The sequence below is a fragment of the Tyto alba genome, unplaced genomic scaffold (genome assembly GCF_018691265.1).
Source record: "Tyto alba isolate M040663 unplaced genomic scaffold, T.alba_DEE_v4.0 Super-Scaffold_46, whole genome shotgun sequence".
Taxonomy (NCBI): domain Eukaryota; kingdom Metazoa; phylum Chordata; class Aves; order Strigiformes; family Tytonidae; genus Tyto; species Tyto alba.
The window spans coordinates 13,803,990-13,814,541 of record NW_024881322.1 but is presented as its reverse complement, the minus strand read 5'-3'; the positions used below and the strand labels follow the sequence as shown (position 1 = coordinate 13,814,541).

General features: G+C 39.8%; 1 long non-coding RNA gene across 1 annotated transcript; it reads right to left on the bottom strand.

Moving 5' to 3' along the window:
- LOC116965135 lies at window positions 1-10,323 on the bottom strand. Its single transcript, XR_004409174.2, has 5 exons — window positions 10,159-10,323; window positions 9,092-9,292; window positions 3,905-4,070; window positions 1,929-2,060; window positions 1-533 (listed from the first exon to the last, which is right to left on the bottom strand). It is a non-coding gene; the product is annotated as an uncharacterized LOC116965135 (long non-coding RNA).
- Between the last annotated feature and the right edge of the window lie 229 nt (window positions 10,324-10,552).

Genomic DNA, 10,552 nt, shown 5'->3' with positions numbered 1-10,552 from the left:
TGTTTTGTTGTTTTGTTTTTTTTTTTTTCCAGTCTGCATGTTATATAACTCATATCCTGATATATATTTATCCAGAACACTTAAATATAACAATCATCTCCAAACCAACATTGGTTTGAAATAGCTCAAAGTAGACCTAAATTAATTTCACTTTTCTGTCATTAAAGTAACACAAAAAATACTGTAAAAATATTTTTTCTAATCTAAGAGTTGTCTATATAATTATTTCTCTCACCTTTTCCTTTTTGTATCTTTTCTGCTTTCCATATACTTCCTTTTCTATTGCTCCTATTTTTCATACTTCAAACGGTTTCATACTTACTTCATGGCTTTATGTGTCTTTTTACAGCCTTTCCTCCTGTGTTTCTCTAGCCTCTTTCCCCATCTCATTCTCTCCATCTTTGAAAGTTTCCTTCTTACTTCTGATGGGGATGTGCTATAGTAGAGTCAGGTAATCTGCAGTTTGGTTTCTAGTTCTGTGGCTGTGGTCAGCTCAGCAGTCACTTCCTCTCCCCATCTCTCTGCTTCCCAGTCTGGAAAAACAAGATAATTAAGCCAGCCTCCTGTGTTGTTAGCACTGAGACACACTGGGGGAAAGCTCCTTTAAGCACAATTATTCTTTCTCTATTTCATCTTTTCTCTACCTCATTTACCTCCTCAGTGCTCATCATGATTTTCAGCTCCTCAGCTAACTCTTAGCTCTCGTTCTTCCCCCCTCTTCTAACAGTAACATTTTCAGTGTGGACCTTCAACTTATTATGGTTATTACTAATTCTGCCATATCCTGCAGGTTACATCCGAGCTGCATTTGCTTTATCCCTATCTTGAAGGAGACCTGTTGCAGCTCTAAAGTGATGGTTTCCATTGATTTCAGCTGACTGATGTCAGTAAAGAACATGAATAATGGTGTGACACCTGGTTTTAATTATAAAAATTATCAGAAGACTCTTAAAAAGATGAGATGTGGGATAAGCAACAAATTTGCTGTTATGAACACCAGTTATGGTATCCTGTGAAATCTTGTAAAGGCAAAATGCGCGCATGTGAAGCCAGCCCTGTCGTGCTCATTCATGAGGTTATTTAAATCACAGTTGCATGTCCCTAGTACCTTTGGGAAAAGACTTAGACAAGAACTACTTGGAGATTATGATGGTGATGTCAACCAGAAATCAGATGTTAGCTATTTCTTGACAATGCTCCTGGGAAAAGATATGCCCTGTCAGTGTCAATGCACTTCTACATGCATGTCCATGGCCATCTGCTATGAACCTATTTTTTTGGATGTCTGTCTCTGCAGCCTTTGGCTTTGAAAGATCTTAATCACTTTCAGTGAAGGAGCAGGAAACGGTCAAAGCCTGCCAGCATCAAGTGCCACAGACTACAGTGCCAGAAGTGCTGTTCAGTAAGTCGTGACATAAAACTGGTTCAGTCTATGTGGCTGTAGTGAAATAAAATGCAGACACCAAAATTCTGATGTTACTCTCAGAAACAAAGTATTTACACCTCATAACCGTGCAGATGCTGTAGGGAGTGAAGGAAAGATGGCAGAACATATTGTAGTATTTATGGGTTGTAAAACCATAAACTATAGACCATATCAGACTAAGCTATGGTTCATAAAAGCTAAGCAGCACTGGGGTTAGCCTACCTTAGATAGAAGAGCACCTTTATTCAGATAAAGGAATTATCTGAATGCTCACCATTTTTGATAAAATGTTTCAGTTACATGCCCATTTTATAGCCCTCTCACTGCTGGTCGCTCTCAAATCCCATGGCACTTTGTGGAAGAACACAATATTACCTCTGATCTCCTGACCAGGTATCAGTTCTGATAATCACAGTGACACCTCGTACACATCCTGCCGTTCTAAGTGGAACCCCTGATTTCCACCGACTGCCCTAAGCCCCAAGTCTGTATTTAGACTTACTGTGGGTGGTTGTGTAGCTGCTGTTTTCTCTGATCAACAGTTCAGCTGAGGGCTTCTGGAGAGATGTAGTTCCAAGACAGTGCTGGAAGCAGGCCAGTGAAGATATTGCTGTGATGTTTTTTGCTTTCTGTTCTTCAGATGAAAAAAAAAATCAAGACTGGATGTAAGAATAATAGAAAAAAGCAACCCCCAGCCTCCCAAAAGAAACTAGAAACAGAAAGATACACCAATGTTGCGCTGAATATGGAATTCCTGGAATCTTTTTCAAACTGTTATCGTTCAAATGTATCAACAGTATGCAAAGCCCCCTTGTTCTGTATTAAGTCTAGAGTATCTTCACTGAAACAAATAGTTTAATTCATGCAAGAATATGAATGGAAAATGTGTTGATCCTTTCTCAGAAAAACAAAGTACCATTCAATGAAATAGAAAAATCATCAGAAATGGAAGAACTATGAAATTACAAAATGTTTTTTTCATATGAATCACAGTGTTCCCAGGGCATGCATTGTGAAGCATATTACGAAGTCAGGAATTTAGCAAGATGCCGAAAATCATGACAAAAATAAATAAAGCAGTAATAATAATTAATTTCTCAAAAGGTCCCTGAAGAAGCATACCAGTTTTAACCCTTTTAAAGAGGATAATATACCCTCCAATTATTTGAAAGTAAGAGAAGATTTTCTTTGGGGACAACTTATTTTGTAACTGTGTGCATGAAAGTTTCTTTCAGCAGAAGTTTTTGCTGAGCACAGAAAGAGTAATCTAGAGCAGGTGGGTATGCAGGATTTGTGCAGTAATTCCTGTTATCTTTTATACTGATGGTAATGCTTGGCTGTTTGTTTGTTTGTTTGTTTGTTTGGGTTTTTTTACATGAACTGACCCAGTTAAACATTTGTGTATCTAATATGCCCGAGATGCTAAAATTAGAACATTTTTAATTATTCAACACTTAACTCTTCTCTTGAGTGTGGTAATTTGATATGACAGTTCTGAATACTGGAACACCTTGATCCGAGGAGTTTTCTGACAATGCTTAAGCTGCTGTTTCTTATGGATGAATGTAGCCAATGGTACAATTTTATGTAGGTACAAAGGCTACTACTTGACTTGGAATATTTGATATGAAAATCCGGCACTATCCCAGTCCTGGAAAAATGATATAAATTCATCTACTTACATCCATACATTTGAGCACAATAGAAAAGGTTATTCTGAATTTAAAAATGAAGGTGAGTTTTAGGCTTATCAGCCATGCTGGACTGTGACTACTTTAACTTCAAGCCGTTTATTTGCAGAACAGCTATTGTGCAGACAAGGTAAGCAGTGGCATGTTTCCCTCCATTATTTTGGAAGTGTTCTCTTCAAAAGAGTCAGCAAATAATTTAATTTTCTGCTTATTCAGGACATGATCAAACCACTGGAGTGAGTATCAAGACCACAGAGCCTCCAATGAGCTCTGGATCAGGGCAAATATTTATGAAAAGTACCACAAAAATATTAAACACTACCAAGCTGTGGTATGTCATATGTGCACACACCCATCCACATGATCTGGATTGAGGCAACCTACTTATTTTATATGGGCCATAGTACATGTTCTTTCCCAGCAGAAAACATTCCTATACATTGTTCAAGTAAACCTCAGCTAAAATGCCTCTCTAGTAATGCTGAAAACATGTTTTTAAATGGATGCACCAAGTCACAAGTAAAGCTTATGATTATAGCTAGTCACTTCTAATATCAGTTTTAAAAATAAATGAACATTTAATAGCATAATCCAAGCTAATAATTTTAGGGAAGTATGATCTACCACAAGTGTGGAATCACATCATCAATTTACTTGATCACCTTTCACCTCCTTTGTAAAGACTGAAATGCAAACATGCTTAATTCTTGCAGTTGCACTGACTTTCCCTAAATAATATGTGTGACACCTGTCTGCTCGGAGACAAATACCACTTTTTGGCACATACCTTATACTTCTCTTGAGATTCGTAGGTCCATAGATAGTTTTCTCTGTAATCTTAGTGAGGCCACCAGGCTATTTAGTTTCTCTGCAGGTACCTTTATACAAGTCCCAGATCATCTCCTTTACATGTTATGAGACTATTTCAGGCACAGCAGCATGACTGGTGACAGCTGAAAACAGAAAGTATGCTGTAAGAAATCTCGAAACACTGCCACACTGGGTTTACGTAGGAGACATGCTCCTCTTGCTGCAGACCTGGCATTCCCCAGCCACCAAGTTTCAAGCCAGTGCCAGTACAAAGGTGCAGGATTAAACCTTGAACCTCACACTGCCATTGTGCACTGATTCCTATGTACAAGGAGACTAGCAACATGAGGTGGCCACAAAAGGATGCACAAATACGATGCAACATTATAGACAGCTATAGGCACTTTTTTTTTTCCCCTCCTTCCATCCCTAAGCTAGAATAAAAGGTCCCTTATAGAGTTCTTCCCTGTTTTGCTGATTGTTGCTATCATACCTCCCCCTGCCTTTCTCCCCCAGTTAAATTCAGTCTTCTCCTGAGTGCTACACCTTCTGAAAAGAATGGGGACAACATTATGCCGCCTTCTTGGGACTTAGATGTGGAAGAGCATGACTGACAGGGTGCCTCACCCTTCCTAAACATTAGCAGAGTTGAGAGGTGATGTTGCTGTGCTTATCAAGCTTCTCAAGTTCAAACTCTAACCCCTGGGGACCAGTGTTGTGAGGGAGCAAGCCTTCTGCCTTGCACAGCACTTGTGGGTGCTACAAGTAGGAGCTCTGGTTTCTTGTGGTGTGGATGGAGATGGAGGCACAGGGTAGGTCACAGCCCTTCTGTAGGCATCAAGGTGAGTGGGGAGCATGTTCCCTGGTGCGGGTGCTTGCAAGAGCTGTTTGGGGTCCACTGCTTCCCTTTTCTCCAGCTGGTTGAGCTGGCCTCCTTTCTAGGGACTGTGGTTTCTGCTCCCTCATCCTCTCAGCAGGAGGGAGATGCTGTCAGCCCCCACTCACGGTCCCTGCTTGCTGTATGCAAAGGGCATAGAAGTCCCTCTCCTAGTCTGCCTCCCTTCCCCCCTGCAGTGCTGTTAGCTCAACGGGGACAATTCTCTGTGGCTGTTGTGCCCTTCAGGTCAAAGAAGCACTTTGGGATGTTTCTTCTGGTGCTAAGGGGCAGAGCAGAGTGGGTGGTATGTTGCAAGGACTCAGTTTCTTCTTATGAATGAATCATTTTGGAGTCTTCCTGCCTGTCTCAGGCTGAGGTATTAGGAAGTTCACTCCAGGTTTATTCCTGATGGAATTAGTGGTTCTGGATGCACTATGTCTCCGCGAAAAAACTTTATTTGAGCCTCTGGATTCCATGTAAGGCCAGAAAGAATATTTAAAAGAAGACAGATGATGGGCTGAAAATGTTCCTTCTCCTGGCCCCGTTCTCTTTCCTTGCCATCCCACTGAGAAGAGAAGGAAAAAAAAAAAAAAAAAACACCAAAAAACCAAAAAACCCCCCCCAACCCCATGCAACTCCACATTGGGATTATCTCTCTGCAAAATCATAAAATCATAGAATAATTAGGGTTGGAAGACACCTTTAAAAGTCATCTAGTCCAACCCCTCTGCAATGAGCAGGGGTATTTTCAACTAGATGAGCTTGCTCAGAGTCCCGTCCAACCTGGCCTTGGAAGTTTCCAGGGATGGGGCATCTACCACCTCTCTGGGCATCCTGTGCCAGTGTTTCACCACCCTTATGGTAAAAAAATTCTCTCTAATCACTATTATCTCTACTGAGCTCTACGTGGGTGTAGAAATCTGGATGCCTGAAACCCATGGCAAGGCCTCCGTATTTATTAAGAATACACATATGAGATTGTGCATAGATAAAGCAAGCCTAGCTGTTTAACAAGCTGAAGATTGGGCTGCATCTCTGTATTTAATATTGAGAATACTTGCCTATACAAAATCACCCCCTGTCCTTTTTCTGTCAGAAGTCTTACAGAAATAAGATATTTGTATTCAAAATTCAACTAAAACAACCTTTTTCTACCTCCTCTTTTGAAGCACAACACCTATGACCTTAGCAAGTTTTTATATTTTTCCTCCAACTTTTCTGATTGCCAATGTAAATACATGCCATTATATTTAGAACATTTTGACATGTTTTTCAGGTGCTGTGACAGCTATTTCTACAAAGGCTTTAATGGAACGGTTGCATTTAAAATACCAACAAAAACCATGGACTGAAACTATGAAACTTGTCCATTTCTGCATGGTAAGAATCACAGGTTAGGTGAGAGAAGGGTATGTGGTGTAAGAGCAGGCGGCCAAGATGGTTCAAAACCTGCCTGACTTTAAAAAGCAAAACAAAACAAAACAACACACCCCACCCCACCCCCCACATTGTTTTAACACTTTAGGGTTTTTCTTGCATTATTTTAACTCTTTGGGAGTTAGTGATGATTGTCTAAAACTTTAGGTTATTTTCATTATCATCAGCACATTCATAGTACATAAAGACAATTTCTTGTCCATAGGACTGTGAGAAAAGACTGTTTCTCAGAAACTGGCCTGAAATCTGCTATCTAGACTCTCTCCTGTTGTGATATAAGTTAAGCCCTTCCATGCTTCCTGCCCTTCCAGCAGCTAATTAAGAATCACCTTTGTAAAAAGCAGATTAGCACAACTGCTGTGAGTTTAGTATAAGAAGTCCCACCTGTTTCCATGCTTCTTTTTATTAATGCATAACTAAAGCCTTACTCTAAAAACAATGTCCTGAGTTTGAACATAGTGAAAACTTTTCAGCAGTAGATGTTCTTTGTGAATTGAAGTGTGAAGCATGAGGAGTGTTCAGACAAGACCTAGAAGAGAAGCTGTGAGAGTTTACTTGCTATTTAATATCTTCAGCTGGAACTTGCACCTGGGTCTAACCAAGTACACCTGTGGCGCTTGCTGATCTCTAAGACAGGTTCCTCCTAAAATAAAAATCTAGATAATTTCTTAGTTGATCTCTAGTATTGGGGTGAAATTAGCTGATGTAGCTTGTGTTCAGCTCAAAAGAAAAGGGAATGGAAAGCCACTCCCTGCTCCAAAGGCCTCAGGTATATAATTACTTCACAACAGGGTCTTCACGAGTCCATTCAGTGCTTCCACTTTAGAGATAGCTACAATCACAGGTCCCCTCTGTTTGACAAAAAGAAATCAGTAGCATTTTGTTGTACTGGGTGTCGGTGTTCTGTGTCTGGTATGCAGTGATATTCCTCTTTGGCTACTCATTTAAGGAGTTTTTCTCTGTCTCTTGTTTTCACAAACATGCTAGGATAAGCCCCTTCCACAGCCTGTCTGTAACGATCCAGATGGCCCATTGCTCTCTTGCATGGAGAAGATACAGAGGACGTTAAATGGTAACAAGCTGTCAGATAACTCAAAGTGTATTTCTCAGTGTTCTATGGAAACTGCCCATCCTTCTGTACTGGTGATGTTCTGCACAAAGGGGTCAAATGTGCAAACACAGAGGTGAATATGACACATGAGACTTGTGACTCATCTTTGAGCTAAGCCTTCAGGCTATAGCTATTCTCAAAGCCTGAGAATAAGCTCTACCCAGCACAGCACTCGTTAATCACAGGATAATAGTTGTCATTAATAACAAGAAGTCATGCAAGAGATACTATTTTCTCATTACCTAAATCATACCCTTTAAAGCAGGATAATACTGGTTATTGCAGCCTGATTAAATGACATTTTTGTTTTTTGCAGCTAAATCTTTGTTTTCTGTGATGAGCAGACTGGAATCTTTATCCAAACAAAAAGGGTAAGTTTGTTTATGGATAAATACAAATGAGCAAGCATGGCCCAAAGTCCAGTGAGGAATACCATCTGGATGGCTTGTCAACAATATTTTTTTTTAGCTCGGTGTTCTGATGAAGTGCACTACTTGAAATGGGCTAACTGCCTGTTCTGATTAGCCTTCTGTAAAGGAGGTTGTTGGGTGAAGAGAGGGCATGCATGCCTAGGTCCCAAAGCTGCAGAGCGAGGTAAATAGTTTTCAGCAAACCAACATGATAATGCAAAGAGCAGAGTACAAATATGTTGCCTGGTTGGATAGTTTTCAAAAGTTGAGCCAAGGAAGAGTTATTTCTGAAGCATCCCTGGCATCTCTCCCCACGATCAAGTACACTATACTCATTTCCTTTCTCCATGTGACATTTTTTTTTTTTTTTCCCTCTTTATGTTTCCCCTCTCCTCAGGCTTAACACTCATGTTAGCCCCAGTGGGACTGCCTGCTACATAACATCGAACATGTTTTATCTAGAAGTTCAGCTGGAGAAGGATGGGAAGGTGATAGATGTAAAGTTGGCTCACCTTGGAGAAGCCCCTGTGGTAAAGTTAATTTTCTCTCTCTCTTACCTCCCCGTAGTCTCCCTCCTGGCCTCCAGCTGCCATGTCAGAAAGTCTTTGGCTTCCTTTTGGTCTTGTCAGCCCGTGTGTGACACTAGCTACCCCTTCAGGCACCTGAATCTCTCACCTAAACTTACAACTCACTTGCAGATATCAAGTACTGTAGTGGTAAATATTAAGGTAAAATTCAGCTGACGTGTCCACATGCCAAGAATTTTGCAGTACCCTGCATAAACACTTGTATGCTTGTCCTTTGAAATATTGGCAAAATATCACCCTGCAGTTCGCATAGCGTGTTCTGCAGTTCAGAGTTACAGACAATCCTTCAGATCAAAGATAGAACAACAAGCTGTTGCAGGGAGCATAAACTCTGATTTTTATCAGTAAGTATCCAAATTGTTACATTAATTTGGAGTTCATTTAGTCCCTCTTTTTCAGTTACAGTCAGCCCAGGAATTTCAAGTTGTTCTGTTTGACCAGCACAGGGTTGTTGATCAGTGAGTGCTGGACAATGTTATTGGGATGGAAATGCATATCCAGAGAATTTTAGCACAGTAACTGCCAATAAAAGAAAAAAATGGCAACTATGCCGTTTTTTTTTCTGGAAATAATTTATCAACAAACTATTTCTGTTAATTTTATCCTCTTCCACAGAGCCTTTGTTCTTCTAATTATTATGTTAATATTATATTTTAACTATTGTAATGCTTGTCTGTTTTTTGTTGGTTGGGTTTTTAAGCTAGCCGTTCACCTATTTAAAAGTAATGAGTAACAATCTTACCGTTACCAGTGACATGTTTTTAAGAGGTGTTTCACAGAGAATGGTAAGAAAATTGAAACTCTTCTTATTCCTGTAGGTTTGTGATGAATTGGCGCAGCATCTAAGGTAAACAATCATGTGCAGAGTCTCCTATTGAAGGGAGTCTTGCGTTTCTCCAAATGTTGTGGAGAAGTCAAGGCTAGAATGGTTTCAGTGTAAGAACTGGAGAAAAAAAGAAAAAAGCAAGAATCAAGAAACAATAATATGAATCCAGAAAACAACAGAAGAACTGACACCTTTTTAGATTTTATGTGGGAAGTTGGTTCAGTGCTCTGTATTGGAGCAGTGATTGTTGTAACTGTTATTGCCTGCTTCCAATTTGTAACTTCAAGGCTAAAACTGTAGCAAGCATAATTTTGAAAAGATATTCCAGGCATTACTTATTTCTCAGGTCATTCCACTGAAAACAGCTCAATTGCATCTGCTTCAATGGAGTGAGGGGAAAGAGTAATCCCCAATACATTGGCTCTAGCTGGCAGCTGAACATAGCCTTTGAATACTGGCATTTGTGTTGATTGCAAGAATTATAGAACTACTTGGAGCCATAATTTTGGAAATGGACTGATGGTGACAATTCAGAACTGGCAGATTTTCAGATCCAAACCAGATATTAATTTTCCCTTTCTCCTTCCATCAAATACTAAATAGTCTTTGTATTGTCCTTATGCAAATGTCTTAACTACATGTCCTTTAGGCTTCTGTCCCAGCAATGAAAGCAAGGTGATATCACATGGCCTGTTCCTCTTTGCAAATGCATAGGAGGAGATGTTACTTTAATTTTCTCATGTAGCACTAGGTTACTATATATGTTTTGTTGTTGTTATTACCACTTTTTTTTTTTTTTTCTGTCTGAATAGTTGCTGTTCCAGGTCAGGCCACCACTTTAAAAGTCCATTTAGAAGTTCTCCAGCCAATATGATCAAGGTTCCAGGCTTAACTAATAATGAGTATATCTAAGAAATTTGATTCTTATTTCAATACCTTGGCAGAACAGTTGAAAGGGAAAGAGAGAAGGAATAATCACTGACCTTGTGTATTTCATCTCTCTTCTATGTGGACCTGTAATGCATCATCAGTTCTTCCATCCCTCTTTCCTCAGAAATTAAGTTGTATTAGTCCTATGGGTGTAAACAGCTATGTCTTAAAGTTTAAACTTGCATTTTCCTAGGTTTTTGACTCCCAGTGATGTTAACTGCTATCAGTTTGGCTCTGAGTGATGGCTTATAGTTACCATTGGCACTGTGGGTACAACTTGTCTGCTTTCCTGGTTTTGTTAGGATTTGGCATGAATCCCTTCTACACCTCTTGGTGTAGTATTTTATTTGGTCATAAGACATTTCTTACATGTGTAATGTTTTCTCTAGGTCTCAACTATAAAATCATGATGAACCAGCCAGCTAATGCATAGGCTGGTGCCGTGTC